At 37.1% G+C, this 16,131-nt stretch overlaps 1 protein-coding gene across 2 annotated transcripts in view; it reads left to right on the top strand.

Annotated features, from left to right (window-relative positions):
• Nucleotides 1-16,131, top strand: part of NAALADL2 (N-acetylated alpha-linked acidic dipeptidase like 2) — a 416,888-nt gene that overhangs the window by 56,136 nt on the left and 344,621 nt on the right. The window contains exon 1 of one of the 2 annotated variants that reach the window (XM_069864506.1): nt 10,008-10,088. The exons of the other annotated variant lie outside the window; for it this stretch is intronic. The gene's annotated coding sequence lies outside the window, so the exon portion shown is untranslated. Of the gene's footprint in view, nt 1-10,007; nt 10,089-16,131 lie in introns of those variants that run through there. 2 annotated transcript variants of the gene reach the window in all.

Genomic DNA, 16,131 nt, shown 5'->3' with positions numbered 1-16,131 from the left:
TATATTAGGTTCTGAGGAATGATAGGGTGAGGCAGAGGCACTCACTGGCTAAAAGGTTGGCATTGACATCAACAAAGCGGTGTATGCCCTGAAGATGGGAAAATCATGTGCAGGTGTGTCAGCAGCAGAGCCGTTCCTGCTGGATGGAGTTACCCCACTAGAAAAAGCTTGAACTTTAGTAGACACAAAAAAAATCCATCAGGGAGAGGGAGGAAGTGGATGAGTTAAAGTGGGTGAGTTTGAGGGAGTGTCCTGCCTGAGCAGAAAATCTTCAATCATGGCTCAAGCTGTGTTGTGCAGCAGAGACCCTGACCATGGGGCTGCAGGAAACCAGTTTTCATTGCTCACTTGATATGTCTGCAGAAGGTTAAATCACACGTGTGGTGCATGTTAGTGGACCCTAGAGAATGCTGTATTGATCTGTTTCTTAATAATGCATAATAGGCAATCAGAGCTTTCCTGTTCTTTCCACAGACGTATTATCAGCGAGAGTCTTAAATCACAGTGCTGGTAGTGGATGTGTCTGACCTGCCCTCCACCAACACTAAGTAGCTTTTATTTCTACTAGGACTATGCCTGACTGACTTAGTGGAGAACCAGCAGAAGATCAACCTCTGTGTTTGGAACAATAAGTCACCTTTTACGTTTCCAAGGCCTTTCAACAGGTCAAGATGATACATCTACTTTTTGTTAAACATTTTACTTCAAAATAAAATTGGTATAGGACTTTTTTTAAAAAAAATATTAATTTCTCCCAGTGTGAACAAGAATGTTGATTTTGAGATATTAGCAGAGTTGGGTGTTCTGCCATATTTTATCTTTTGTCTCATTTACAAGTATCCTTTGTGGAATGGCTTATGATGAGAATTCTGGTTTAGATGCTAAACTAAGCAAGACTTTGCAATTCTGATGTTGCCTCTATTCCACCTATTGGAATATTGATTTTTAGCAGTGTATGCTTCTAAATCAATATGATCTTTATTGGTACTTGTTGGTGACATAGTTAAGTCTGGCAGCCCCTAACTGCAAACATACGTTGTGGTAGTGCAGGGGGTTTAATTTGAAACCAGGCAAATGAGATTTCAGAATTAGTTACTGCTGTTTGACACCACTTATATACATAATACTTGTCTCCTGGACTACAGGAATTTGTAATTGCTGCTGTGAAATAGGTATTTTATCCTTTGCCTTTGAAGGTATTTAATTGATAGTGTAGGCTAAGGGAAATTTGTGTAATTGTGTTACTATCAGTATTGTGTGCAAGTTTTCATTGTGCAAACTGGTTATTAGTTATCTGATTTTGCATTTAACAATATCAGAAGTTAATTGGACTACCAAATAATGCAATTGCAACAATAGCACAAAACTTGGCTTATAGCAATAGTATAAATTTAGCCATCTGTATCCTCTCCTGGCTATTCATTTTTTTAATTTATCTTTTTTCTTTTCCTAGTAAAGGCACAGTTAGTCATGGCTTTTCTTTGTGTTGATTCTTTAATAATAAAAAAAAAAGGAAAAAAAGGCATTGGAGAGAAAACTCATTTCAATTTGCTCAGGAAGTAAGTGAGTTGCAGGCTATTTTGGATATTTTGAGTAAGATGTTTAATGTTTTATTTATATCTAGCAAAATAAATATGCTGACCAATAATAAGTCAGCAAAACTCAGTGTGGCTGAAGTGTTTAAAATTAATCAGCTTCTATTTTTCCTCTAAGGAAGATGGTAGGCTGCTAGCACTGCAGCTCACTGGGTGGATATTCCTGTGCTGCAGTTGTCCAAGGAAGATGAAAACCAGAGGGTGCCAATGGACTGAAGCTGAGCAGTCCAGAGCACCTGTCTGGGCAGGGGTAAGAGTAGATATGAGGTGTAGGTCTCACATGTGTGATGAAAGTATTTTGTTGTATAAAGATGTGTTGAAAACTATCTCCATGTCTTTTTGACAGCACGGAGGCTGAACCGCCTTTTGCTGGGCACCTAACCCCTCTGTGGTTCCCTGGACACTGGAGGAGGTTTTAAACATGCTTAGAGCTTCAAATAACCTTTACTTTTAGAGCTCCCTCAGCTACTGCTGTTGAAGCCCCTGAGCAACGTGTGGCCTGGCAGAGGGTGAAATTGGAGGATCCTGACTGAAGATTTGGTAGTGCTGACTGAACCTGATAAACTGACACTGTTTTCCTGATGTGATTTCAGAGGACGTAAAGGACATCTTCAAAAAACTTAAAATCAAGCAAAGTTCTGCAGACTTTGCTGCATTTTGGAGCAGGCTGTATGTGAAATGTATCACTGAGTATAACACTGCAAGTTACTTTGTTCTCCTTTAGAATACTGCCCTACCTTGGTCATCCTGTGAGATGCACTTGCTGCTTTGGAGTATTATGGTGGGCCTTATTCTCAGTTTGTGGTGGTCTAAACCAGAAAATATTTCTTTTATCTCAGGATCAAAGATTAGACTGTGCCTTTAACCGGAGCAAGAGCTCTTGGAGACAGCAACTGACCTTTTGAAATTGGTAAAAAAGAGCCTCTGGGGAATCCCATTAGGAGTAAAGAAGATAGATGACAGCTTCCACCCTAAAAAGACACTGTTGTGCTTCTTGTTGTTAGGGGACTTTGTAACTAAACCCAGGATTTTTGCCCTTCTCTTACAATTCAAGGCAGCCATCTTTGTCCTTTAATTTAAGTGGTAGATATTTAGGTGGTTTTTTTGTTTTGTTTTTTTCTCCTCTGTATGTTTAAAGTGAAACTGTTGGAATTCTTATCTCCAACTATACTGCCAACATAGGGTCCTTGTTTCTCTCAATGTAGCAACTTGTACTGATTCTTCCTTCTTAAAGTGCTTTGCTGAGGATCAAAGATGCAGAGTGGATGAACTGGGTGCTACAAGTGTTGGAGGTAGTGCTGGAATTTCTTGTTGATTCTGAGCTGCCACTTGGCACTAGCCATATCCATCAAACTGCACGTGCTGCCAAGATTTTTATTACATGTATTGATTTTTTCTTATATACACAGTACAAATATATGCTACTCTACCTGTAATATTCTTGTATCCAAGAAGTACTATGACTAGATGCTTTCTGGAAATTTTAGATGGAAGAAATTGGAAGGATGAGATAGATTGGGTTGTTTTAATAGTGTTATTCCTCCATGGAAACTTCTAATGGTAGTTTCTTCAATTTTGAATTATATTTTAATTGGCCAAATTTTCCTGACAGCTAGATGGAGGGATCCTTAGAGATGCTTGCTTCTTTCCCAGGTTTAGTCTATCATATCTTTAGGTCTTTGAACTTAGATTTGAAATTATACCAATGAGAAAATACGTCATCACCTGTAGGTATGAAATGGTCATTTTCAGTGAAACGCTAGAGATCTGTTATGTTGGATAAAGTATGAGTTTTGAGAGGCTCTACAAAAATTAAAAAGACATGCTATAGTCTCATTGTTTCTAATTTCAGAGCCTGCACATGTGGCAATTCTGAATTCCAGATTGAAGGTTCAGAAGAGGTATTGAATCTATCCCTAACTTTCAGCCTACTAATAAATAAAGTAATGACTGCACAGGGGAAGGAGAATCTTTTCGTATTTACTGTTTGATCTGATTGCAAGTCAAAGATCTTGCCATACGTCTTTAATGGGGTACCAAGATCTAACAGAACATTATTTGGTTAACATTTTAATTATTTCAAACATTGTAAAGAAACACTGAGTTTTCTTAGGCTTGGGGGTAATATTACACTTCAATAATCTGAATATAGTTCATGAAGTTGATACTTTACTTTTCTTCACCAAGACATGAAGAAAGAAGAGTGTCCTTTGTTCAGTTATTTTGCTTTTAGGTTCTGTGTTCAAACTTTGGATTTAGATCATCAGCTCTATTCAGGGGTTGAACAATATTATAGGAAAGTTATGGTTTTCTATAAATTATTCTTTTCATCATCCAGGGGTACAGGTGCATATTATTGCCTACACAAGATTGTGTAGAAATTGGAAAGATGTATTGGATGGAAGGTTTTTCTGCAATATTTTTCCTCGTTGAGAGAGTGGGAGAAATCCATGGTAGTTATCAAAATTTACTGCAATCATGCTTCTGTGGCTTACGTGTTTCAAAATCAGAAAAGTAATTGAAAGGAGTAAAAAAGGATGTTTCAAACTTGTTGAAAATCCATGCTTGCAATGATGCCTGGGCTATTGTCCTAATCTGCTTTGTTTTCATGGTAGGTCATAACAGTGGTTGAGTAATTTAGGCATGCAACAAAGCCATCCCATTACTTCTTGGAAATAACAGAATATTTTGAGCTTTTATACTTAGACAAAGATAATTTAATTGCAGTAAGCCCTCCTGCAAAACAGTAAAAAAAGTCGATCAATGAAGAAAATGTTGCTTGTGGCATCTTAAAGTGGAGTGTAGCTCTGTATTTCTTTTTGCTGATCAAATGTACAAGTTGTTCTTTTAATGAAGATACTTTGAATGCTAACCATAATAACAAGAATAGAGAAGAAGCATATACCTACCTGATCATGTTCTTTTGTGCACTGTCTGCTTTCTACAAAGGCTGGGGTGGCTGCACAGCTGGTTTAGGTTCAATATTTTAGGTCATTGAAGGTATTTTATTGGCAGGGATGAGACTGACAGAAATTGTATTTGTTGTTTTACTCCCACAGGGTTTTCACTTCACACATCACCTGCCTAACAACATGGTTGTGAGTGTTGAGGGCAGTCTGTCTGGGCAAAGAGCAAATCAGGGAAGAAAGTAAGAAAGTGATATACCTAGTAATGATGTATTTGAAAAAGGACTGTCACTGACTGGACCCTTTCTGATACTGGGAATGTAGGTTCCTGGAGAACAGCTGAAGGTGATCCTGGCTTCTGCCCATAAGTAGCTCTGCTGTTACCAGCTGCCTTTAAACTTTGCCTTAAATCTTCTCAAATATACTCTGTGTGTTTAATGCTTAACTGGCAGGGTAGACCCACTTGCTGAAATATTAAATGATTTGAAATGCCAATTCAGAAAGCTTAAAAAAAAAATGGAAAAAGAGAAAAAACTCTGGTACTCTCAAGTATTCACTACTGCATTACTGTAACCAACAGATCTTGTGCTGGAACATGGGATACTTTCTTCCCTTCAAGGGCAGAGAAGGGAAGGAAAAAATACAATGAAGAGCTGCGTGAACTGTCACATATTTTGGTGAGGTGCTTGTTGCAGGAGTTTACTAGAGGAAAAATCTTCAAAGACATTGGACTACAGATGGTGCCATTAGTTTCAGTTAGTATTTATTCTGTGTGTAACACTCTGTATTGTCTTGGACTCTCTCTCATCTCTCTTAAAGGAGGCAGAGCTGCACATCCTGATAGTTGGGACTTTGCACTTGGAAGTCTTTGAGCTTGAATATGCTACTCTTTCCTGGCAACTCAGAGAGCTTTCTTTGGGGGTTTACCTCTCTGAAGAACCAAGAATAAAAGCCTATAGCTGTGTCACTTAACCCCAGTCCCTTACCTCGTGTCCTAACTGTGTAGCCCACTGATGTACTCCAGACTTTGCAGTGGATGGTCTTTATGTGCTGCAGCATCTTCTGTATCTTCAAGATTATACGTAATGTTCTCTTACACGTTTTAGAATAACTTTCTCTCCTCTCTACAGTGATAGGATTGAAGGACTGCTTTAACCGCTTTTTCTTTTTGTTATCCTTTCTAGGGAAACTCTTTTTGTTACTGCTATTGTGTCCCCACATGACTTGTCAGATGCCTTAAGTTCCTACACTACCAGTATGGTATTAGTGTAAGTAAAGGTGTGTAAGATGGTGACAACAGTGGTAGTTTCTGTGCATTGTCCTTAAGAACTAGCACATGTACCATTAATTCTGGATTGGGCATGCCAAGCTTGTCACAGGAGCCATCTGCTGCTTTGTGTTTATTTATTAGTAAAGAGAATCCTGACATCTCACAGAAGAACTGTAAGGGGAATGACGATTTTTATTCAGCTTCCTGCAAAACATCTTACAGAGAAGGATGGTTTAGCTTTTGTTGTTGATTACTCCTCCCGATACTCTGCATCATGATGTGTTTCTTTTTGTTGTGCTCGCTGATTGTTTTCTGACTAATATATCTTGATATTTGCTACTTGAAGTGGCACACAAAGAAGCTGTCATCACCAGCTGTGTAGAAGACGTGAGAAAACCATCAATAAATATGACAAAGCAAATGAAAATGTCTCTGCTGCCCTATGGAATTTGACTTTTAGTACTGTTTTTTTGTCATCTTTCTCTCTTGGCTCAACACGCTTAAATACTTGGAGAGTAGTATTTTGCTGGCTGCCTCTTGCATGATCTCCAGGTGCATAGGCCTCTGCCCAATTTCCTGCAAAGCAGAAATAAGTCAGTTGATTAGGTTTCTGTTGCCTTTCTGAAACCTATAATCTTCAGGCTCTGCTAAGATTTAAGGCATACCAGGCTAGGTTACTTCTGCGTGTCTAAACGTTTCAGATTGGAAATAAGTGTTCAACCCCTATCAAGAATAATTTACTGTTCTGTTAAGAAGGAAGAATAGGAAGTAAGCTATTACCACGGAAAATTTCACTGCAATTTTCTTTTGCATAAGCTTAAAATCTGAGTAGAGAGGTTGTCAATTAGTGTGCAGATTTTTTTAATTGGCTATAATAAAAAGCTAATTGATGTTTTGCTTAAAGAGTGAATTAAGAAAGTGTTGCTATAGAAACTTTGCATGCGTATAGTGCAGCTCTGCATATTAGTGAATATAATAGTCTAATGACCTTTCTGAGCAAGCTGTATAGTAGAGGAAAAAGTGTTAATTTCAGACTTGCTGAAGTGATCGTTAAGGAGTTTGTGACTTCACCTGTTTCATTGCCTGAATTCGTCTCTGACATTGTCTTGTTGAATGTTTCTCTTGACTCATGTCAAACCATATAATAAATGCTGGTCTCAGAAGACCTGAACTTTTGTAAAATTCGAGTGCTCCAATTTTGAATGTGTAAACTGATCTGTAATCTGTCAAGCATAAAATGTACTACTGGGAGAACTTCATTTTCATAATCTGAGAAACTCTGATGATGAATCGTAAGTGACAACATCTGATCCGATAGCTCTTGTATTCCTCCCTCCTGTCTCCACCTTCTCTACCCACTAATTTCTGAGCCTCGTGTGAAACACGGGAATAATGATTTTTAAGTCAAATGAGGTTTCTGTTCTTATTTGCAATATTCTCTCCCAGCAAAAATACTTACCTTCTTGAGGATAAACTTTGCTGAGGAGAGAATAATTTCTTCAGGTATTGTGAACAGGATTTTTTTCCTTAGGATAATGCTTGCCTTCTTAAATTTCTTCAGTCTTATCTGTACATTTGCTAGCTGCTTAAAAGTTAAAAATACAGGTGTCATTGTCAAAAATGTACCTAATTATATTATGAACATAGCCATTCCAGCATAGAAAGATGGTCAATAATGAAATAAATGTCTCTGTATGGTAAAGGGGAAAACTGAAACATGACCTTTATTTTCATTCCCTGGTCCTGAATCTTGTTTTTACTGTGTAAATGAACAAATTTTATTGTCCCCCTTTTTACTGTGTCTAGAAGATGCAGGGGAGGGAGATCCTGCAGTTATTAGTCAAGTGACAAAAAAACCCCACCTTAAAATGTTTTGCATGTTTTAAATAATGCTGTGACTGTCTAGATGCAAAAGATCAGACAAAACTGTAACCTATTGACTTTTTGTAGAAAGAGTTCGCTGTGTTCTTTTTTCTCTGCTTTGCAATTTAAGAGAAAATATAAAATCACTGTATCTGCTAAATTTGCCCCTGCACTTATTCTTCAGACTTGTAAAATACAAAAATCTTAGAGCTTGATTAGTTTCTGATTCAATCTTTTTTTTCCCCTTCCTTTTTTTTCTTCTTAGTAGATGTTTAGAAGAAGTCAAAGTTTCTTCTAAGTGGGCCAAGTTAGGAGAAGCTCTGAGAAATCTCTGGAATTTTACAGTTGGCTTTTTTCTGTACCTCTGGATCATGACTGTGTAGTATCATAACTTAGCGGGTGTTTTTCCCTTGATACACATACATAAGCCCTATTAGTGTTAATGTCTTTTTGAAATGCTTCCTTCATATATTCAATATCTACTACTGATGTCCAAACCCTAAAGTCTTATCAGTTGCCTGGCACATGGCCATCTCTAGAGCTTAATAGAAAGTTGGATTTAATCTCATAGTTCATCTTTTGAGCAGTAAAACTCAAGATAGATGAAATGTTTTAACACAAAGCTTTTATCTGAGACCTGTGAGCAAGTAAGTCTTTTTCTGGTCCAGGGGAAGGACTAGTTTTGGTTGTTTTTTTTTCCCCTTCCCTTTGACCCCTGTCCCTTTTGTCTTGCCCACTAAGACCATAACTATAATGTGTACCTACATGGGCCTGTATAGTTTAACAATGTTGTTTGGCAGGAAATAGTACAATATTGTATTTATGACTGTCAGTGCAGTATCCTTTCTGGAACTTACTAAATCCTTCCTTACTTCATTTTGTATTTTTGCTGCTTTGCTGCAGTTCATTGACACCTGTCTTTGTGAAGAGCAGTACAGATCTATGCAGGGAAAAATGTGAATACAGTTTAGGACTTGACTGTGTGAGTCTCTGATCGTCCTGATCTAATGTTGATGTTCTTCCTGTTTTATATGGGATATTGAACCTGCTGACTTTTTAGGTGTCTCCCAACACTAATTGCTTTATGTAACTCTGAGAGGGTTCAAATCTACAGTGATAAGGGGACTATCTTCTTGTTTTTCTTCTCTTTTTATGAACTGTGACTCTGCAGGGTTACCTTGAAGGAAATTACAACAGCAACTGAAGTATGAATAGTTATAGTACCATCAATTGAGGGGTATTTTTAAAGATAATTTATCTCCAGATGACAAATTCAAACACGTCTCTCAAAATTTTATTTTCCAGCTTTTATTCTCCCCATTATTGAAAGGATAAATTTAGTCAGACTTTTGAATGCATACTTAGTAAAAGTTGTAAAAGCCTGCTCATCCTCCACCCAAAGTCTGTCTGTATTCCATCCCCTCTTCCCCACCTTCTTAGCCGTACAAGAGGAAGAAGCATTTCAGCATGCTTGCTGCAGCCATTATGTTGCATCAGCAAAATCTATATGAAAACCTAGTGTCTGGGAGATGGAAACTGCACTCCTGCTAGTTCAGTGCATTAACTCATTTATTGGGATTAGTGTTGGCTGTAGTCCTACAAAATAAAGTACAATATTGGAGAGGAGAAGCTCTGTGGGTTCTGCATTGTGGATATCGATGGGACGCCTCAGAAATGTAGCTGCAGTCCATTTCTTCCTCCCTCCCCCTGAGATTACTTCTTTTTTGCCCTGATATGATTGTGTTTACGGAAAATTACAATGGCACAACTTAGTTACTATTGATCCTTTTTTCCCCTTTGTTTTATAACTTCTGTAGTGCAGCAAGGGAAGGTTATTAGTGAAGTTATCTGTAGAATCTTTAAAATAAGCCTTGATTAGTACTGAACTGCAGTAATGTATGCTGTATTTAACTATAGAGAACTACATTGTTTTGCTTGGGGAAGGAACACATTGATACCTTTGCATTTCATTAAAAGGAGGGATATTTATGTGTATGATAATGAGTGGGATATAGGCAAAAAAATGGAAGGATTATTTTTCTAGTAAGAACTCTTCTACTTTACTGATGGATAAATAAGGCAATTGTTTGTTGTCCAGTGTTTTGTAGTAGAGCAAAAGAAACACTACAGGTTCCCTGCAGATGAACCTTCTGCTTGATGAACCAGACCTTGCTGGATGTGAGGGCATTGGTTTTGACATTTCAGGCAGTCCCTTAGCCTCTTTAAATGAGAAGAGTACGTCATAAGTACAAGCATGCTTAAAATACATTGTGCTTGCATCTTCTACTTATAATTATGAGTTGCATCGTTGCAAATGGTTAGATTTCTGTTTCAGTGAATGACGTTATAAAATGTGGTCTGTTCCTCTTTTGTGGAGAATTAACATAGAGGTTAGACTGAAAATATGCCTTCATGAAAAAGTTCCCACAAAACTGATCCCATCTTGGCTTTAAGGTAAATGAAAAAAATGTATCAAACATGTATTATAACTTTTCTTCCCATCATAATTGTTCTGTTTTAGAGAAATTTGAGGATATTCTGTGCTGAGAAGAAAGTAAATAAGTATTTTAAGGAGTTAAGTTGCTCAACTTAATGTTTAGTCAAAATAAAGTGTAAGCATGACCCAATAATTTGGATAGGCTTCAGCAGTTCAACAAAATGAGAGTCAGTGGCACGAATGCTTACGTGTGTTAAATACTGCTTTGGTATGTGTCTGTTTTTGTCTAAAAACTGAATATGCATATGAAGGAGAGATCACTGTAATTGAATGGAAAATGTGAAATTACAAAGGCAGCAAAGTATAAATAATTGAATATCAGGTTGCAACTTTAGCTTCTGTGTTTCATGAGTTCAGCTGCAAACAGAATTGCTCGAACGGGAATTCACATTTTTGTTCCTCTTAATTTTACTTCCATGGTACTGTAATCCTGATATAGAGAGCAAGGCAGTGAAAATGGTGAAGGGGTAATTAAATATCTGTAGGAAAGTAAGAGTCAAATGAGAGACTAATTTTCAGCTGTCTGCAGCTTTCATTAGATATGTATATGCTTTGATTTCTCATGTATATTGAAAACGTATCCTCTAACACTGCGTATTTCTTTCCAGAACTTTCTCCTCCAGAATGGTTTCGCTTACTGTGTTCCATGGTAAAATGTGGCAAGCTTTTTATTAGTTGTAAAATCATTGCAGAAAATAAGTATTTTAATAACTTTCTGAATAGTTAAATACTTGCAAGTACAGCTAAGTATTTGTAATCTCCACTAAATACTTATTTATCATGGCTGTACTTCATTTGACTGCTTATTATGTATTGTTCAATCACTGAAAATAGGTAAATTTCAGTATTTGAAACTTTTTGGCTATGTTTGCTGTGTCCATGTATGAAGGGTTGGTTGAGATTGCTGTGCTCAAAAAACCTTATCTTCAAGTAAAGCTCTCTCCAAATTTAAGCAATGCTATTAGACACAGTAGAAACCATATGCCACTTCATATCTGTAGTATTAGGGATTGCGATAGTGGCAAACACCATAAAACCAAGTTCCAGGCAGCATAATAAATGTGTTCAGTTGTGTATCTGGATTAAAGGCCCAGGTTTTGCCCTTAAGCATCGAGTACTTCTACGACCAGTTCAGATTCAATAATTTTGCTTGTAAAAGGAAATGACAGTAAAGCTGTCTTCAGTGCTTTCAGAAAGAGTGCTGGACCTGCAGTGAACTTGCCCACCTGCCCACAGGCATAGGACAGCAACCCATATAGAATTTTTGGTTTGGTTTATAATTTCGTTCTACCTACTGCCACTGTGTTGCAGGCTTGGTCATACCCTCTTTAGGGTGGGAACTGTGGTCCTTCTGTAAGGACTTTGTAGGAAGTGGGAGTCTTCGTTAAGGACTGGAGTTATTTAAATAATTTGCTATTCATAATTTTATAATTTGAATAGTACTTAAATGCAGATATTCCTATAGTAAGACCCCAGGTAAGTGTGTAGTAAAATTTAATATTTGAGGTACTTGCAAAATACTCAGGGACTCAAAGATAGCCAGAATGTCTTGTTCTTAGCAAATGTTGAAATCTTTGGCATCAGATAAATAATTGAGGATTTTGCAGTGTAGCGTTTGGTCAGTGTTGCATTTAACTGCTTAGTGAATAGGTGTGACTGTGCTTTTTACAATAAAATCCTCTGTCTTCTGCTGTATAATTTGGGTGCCAATTACAGAAGTCTCATCTGGAAATGAGAAGAGAATCTTCAGTTTTGACCTGCACGGGCACAACCAGGAGAAAATTTTGTAAAATGTGAGCCTGCTCACGTTGCTTTTGTGCTCTGAGTGATCTGAAGAGCAGTCAGTCGTAGTGAAGATGTTTCTATCCACACTTTAGAATTGGCTCTTGTCATCTAGTTTTTTGACACCAGAGTTGTCTCTTTATATTTCAAATGCTTTGGGAATTTTTTTTTCATTTTTATGTCTTAGTTTATGAAGTTTATAACAAAATACCAAAGAACCTTATTAAGGCATCGTGGGAGACTAGTTGTCTTGAATGATAGCACTGCACCGCCTCTGTAACTTCTTCATGTCAAATGTAAAGGTGTCGTGGTGTGTTTTTTCTTTTTTGGCAGTTGCCATATACAGACCTTGGAATAATTTAAAGCTGCAACAACTGATGTGGTTGTCCTCTCTAGAGGCAATTTGCCTTCCTTCGAATAGTGACTTCTGTGTGTTCAGTAGCTGTACTTAAAGCAGAAGCCTCCAATCCTGAAGGTTCTAGTGTTGGAAAAGCTCTCCTGATTCTTGGAAAGTTGCCCAATAGATTACAGTGTTGGAAAACATTTGCCCTGTTTATTTCTTGAATTTATCTGAAGCAGTTTAAAGCATTGAAAATAACTTTTTTTTTGTGCTCACCTGCACAGTCTTATGCTATCATGTTTCTGATCTTATCTTAGTTATTTAGGCTGCTTGTTAATCACACCTGAACTTCCACTCAAATATCAATTTAAGCTCTTTTAGACTTTTCTTTGTAAAGATGTTTTCCAGTCTTGTTTATGGCCCCTGTTCTAATAATCTCTAATCAAGCTCCTTCAGTGATGGTTAACAGGCCTGAAAACATGTTCTTATGGTGCTCTCAGAAATGAAAAAGATGGAGAGACAATGCAGCTTCTTAGTTGTAAGCTCAAGAGACCTCTGCACGGAGAATCACCTTGGGAATCTTGTGTTTCCTTATTGTTGAATTGTGGGATTTGCAGTGTTCTATGTATGCTTTTTAGTGCTTTGCAATAAGTTTTTAAATGTTTTAATATTTTTTCTTCAGTTGAGGAGCTCTACTAAACTTCAGTCCCATGGAAACTAGTGGGATAACAAGTCTATGAAATACTGAAAATGTATTATAGGGTATTTTGTCAGAAGCATTAAGCTGATTCAAGTAAGAACTTGTGCTGAAAGGGCTGTATCTTCCCCTCTGTCCTTAGCCAGGACCATATTGCTTCCCCTGTATCACCATGGGTGCTTGGTCTTCATTGTGGGGAGCAGGATGAGGGCTGCTCTTGCTGAAGTTAGCTTGTGGTTCAGGAGGGGGAAGAGTTTTCATCAACTTCATTTGTGTTGCCTGGCTCAACTTACCTGCTAGTGCCTGTAAGTGGAAGTTAACCTGTAGCTTGAGGATGGGCAGGCAGGGAAACTGCTGCTTTTTTGGAGGTGATGCATATTTATGTTGTTATTAAGGACAGTGGATGTGTACCTCTCGAAGCTGAAGTATTGTTTTGTTTCCATGGAATACATTGAAGGTTAACATTTCTACTTCTGTGATCAGTTGATTTTTATTTATCTTGACAAGATTTAGAATAGCATTTTCTCATACTGAATGCCATTCTTCTGCAGTTAAAAAGCTGTCATCTGTTATTTTATTTTTTACAAATTCAAGGGGCACTTTAGTCCTGTCAGCGTGAGATCATCACTGTGTAATAATAGGCATTTAAGAAGATTTCTATTAATGTTGACTTTTAACAGAACCTTCTTACTAAAAGAACTGTATGTTATAATCATGCTGTATCTTTCACTACAAAGCAATTATATGAATTCTGTGAATTGGCTAAAATCTATTAGCTATTAAACTCAGAATGTTACTTCTGATCAGAAAGATAGTCACTTATTTAACCTCCCGGTCCTCATCATACATCTCATGAGAGTGGGAGCCTGCGTGAGGGAGAAAAGAAAGGGAGCCTGATGGTGGTTAATGGCTAATGAATACAGCTAAGGATACAGGAATGGTTGCCTGGCAACGTGGGGAGGATGGGCTGAGGTTCCTTGTCAGTATATAGGAGTTGACAATTGGTTCGTCTCTTAAGCTCATGAAGAATGACTTGTGCATTTTTGAATACTTTATTCTCAATATGTATCATAGCCGGGTTAGATTTGTATGTTATGTGTTTTGTCTCTATGTATTTCATTCTTTTAGAAAGAAACACAAGAAGAATAGAAGCAAATCAAGCATTTTAGTTAAAGAAATAAAAACATATTGTGAATTCTATCCCATGCAGTAACTATGCTTTCAAGATGAGAACCGTATTTAGTAAGAGATTTGCCTAAAATTGCAAGCACTTTACATCTAATTCCAGGTAAAGTTACATTTTCTTAGTCTGAGAGCCCTCTGAAAATCACCATCAGTGATCAGTGCTGAAAGATGATGAGCTGGGATTTGTGTTGTAAGTGCAACCTTGAGAAGATTGCCTTGTTTTGTGGCTGAAACACAGTTATGAAATGAGACGTCTTTGTTTGCCTTCTTATAGTGGTATAATACCAGGCTATGAACTAAAGTGCATACGCTGATGAGTACAGAAGACTTGACCCTGTACAAGTTGTTCTCACAACAACTCAAATGAATTTTGAATATGGGTATCAGTATGAGCAGTAGACCTAACTCTGCTGCCTTATCTTTGTACATAGGCGGTGATTCATTAAGGAGATGAAGCGTGGCCTTCATTACTTTGTTTTTCTCTAGAAGGGTTTATGGAAGAGTAGATGGATATTACCACATGAAGGTGATTATCATTAAGTGAATATTGAACTAGTAACTTTTTTTCTTTTCTGTGGAAATAATTATAAAGGAAAAAGTTGCAACTGGCTTGAAGAGCCCGGTTGCTGAATCTAGTATGCTGTGTAGTTTTGATATTGCCAGAGGAGTAGCCCTTTTATCTCTCAAGAATAACTTTGATGCTTTATTATAAGGTCAAAGCTGTAGGAAATGGGTTGAATCTATGTTTTGAATTATTGGACAATAGATCTACCTGGCCATTTTGTGCCTGCTTCTTCCACCAACAAAAAAAGAGGCTAATATGTGTAAATCTGCAGTTGTATTACCCTGGGAATTTTTAAAAGAAAAGGAAATGTCTCTCCTACTCATATGAGCAATTGTCATTTGAAAAATGCTTGTTTCCATTTTTTTTTTGTTGTTGGCATCAGTATTTTTCTTAATGGTTGTTGTTCAGGCTGAAACTTTTTAGAGCATTTGGCACACTGTGATAACCTGACCATCTGTCAAAATATAGCGTGTTTGCATGGAAGTGTTTTGACGGAAGCTGCAAAGAAATCCATTTTGTTTACTGCATACTTTGTAATTATCAGACTCTGAATAATCTAGACAAAAATCAGTGTTTTCATCTTTTATTTTGCAATCTATATCTTTCTCTCTCTGTTCCCATGCAAACACACAGAGGCAAGATAGCAGCAGGCAACTGTGTAGAACTACTTCCTTGTAAGTAGAGATACTGAGAAAATGAGGTGAAAGGTTTGAAATGTTTCAAGTTGTTTAGCCAAGTTCTTAAAGCCATTGTCACTAATGAAATGGTCTTTCTCCTTCATTCTTTGCGTTGTAAACTGTAGTTTTTGATGTACTACTTAATTTTTTAATGATTGCTACTTACATTACAAGCCCTGAGTTTGCTACAGGGCGTTGAGAAATGTTTTGTAGCTTATGATGATTCATGGGAAAGTCTGGGTAGACTGCACTGGACTATATTTTGTGTTAACCTGTATTCTTAAGGGCAGCTTTGGTATGTAGGTAGTTCTGCACACCACTAGTGTCTGCTCGTACAAATGTATTAACTTAAACATAATATGACTCAAGGAATCTAATATGCACCACAATGCACTACTATTACAGGAATTTTGGATCCCAGTGTTGAAGGAAAAGATTACAAATTTAAGATGTATACATTTGCTTTCATTCCCAAATTGTTGGCTATTTACCCTCTATAGTAGATTCTAAGACAGCAAAATAGCTTAAAAACTATTATGATTGAACCAAGAAAATGAGTAAAGATCAATAAGATGTTTTCCAAACAATTATAATAGTTTCTTTGTGCAATGCATGTTGTTGTGGGGAAAAAAAATAATCCGTCCAACTTCTGTAATGTTATCAGAAATATTCTTTTGTTTGCAACCAAATTAAATTTTAAACTCCAAATATTAATTTGTCAGATTTTATAAGGAATACAAGCAGCATATATTAT

The sequence above is a fragment of the Phaenicophaeus curvirostris genome, chromosome 10 (assembly GCF_032191515.1).
Source record: "Phaenicophaeus curvirostris isolate KB17595 chromosome 10, BPBGC_Pcur_1.0, whole genome shotgun sequence".
Classification (NCBI taxonomy): Eukaryota; Metazoa; Chordata; class Aves; order Cuculiformes; family Cuculidae; genus Phaenicophaeus; species Phaenicophaeus curvirostris.
The sequence above is the reverse complement of the archived record's forward strand: the minus strand, read 5'-3'. Positions and strand labels throughout refer to the sequence as shown.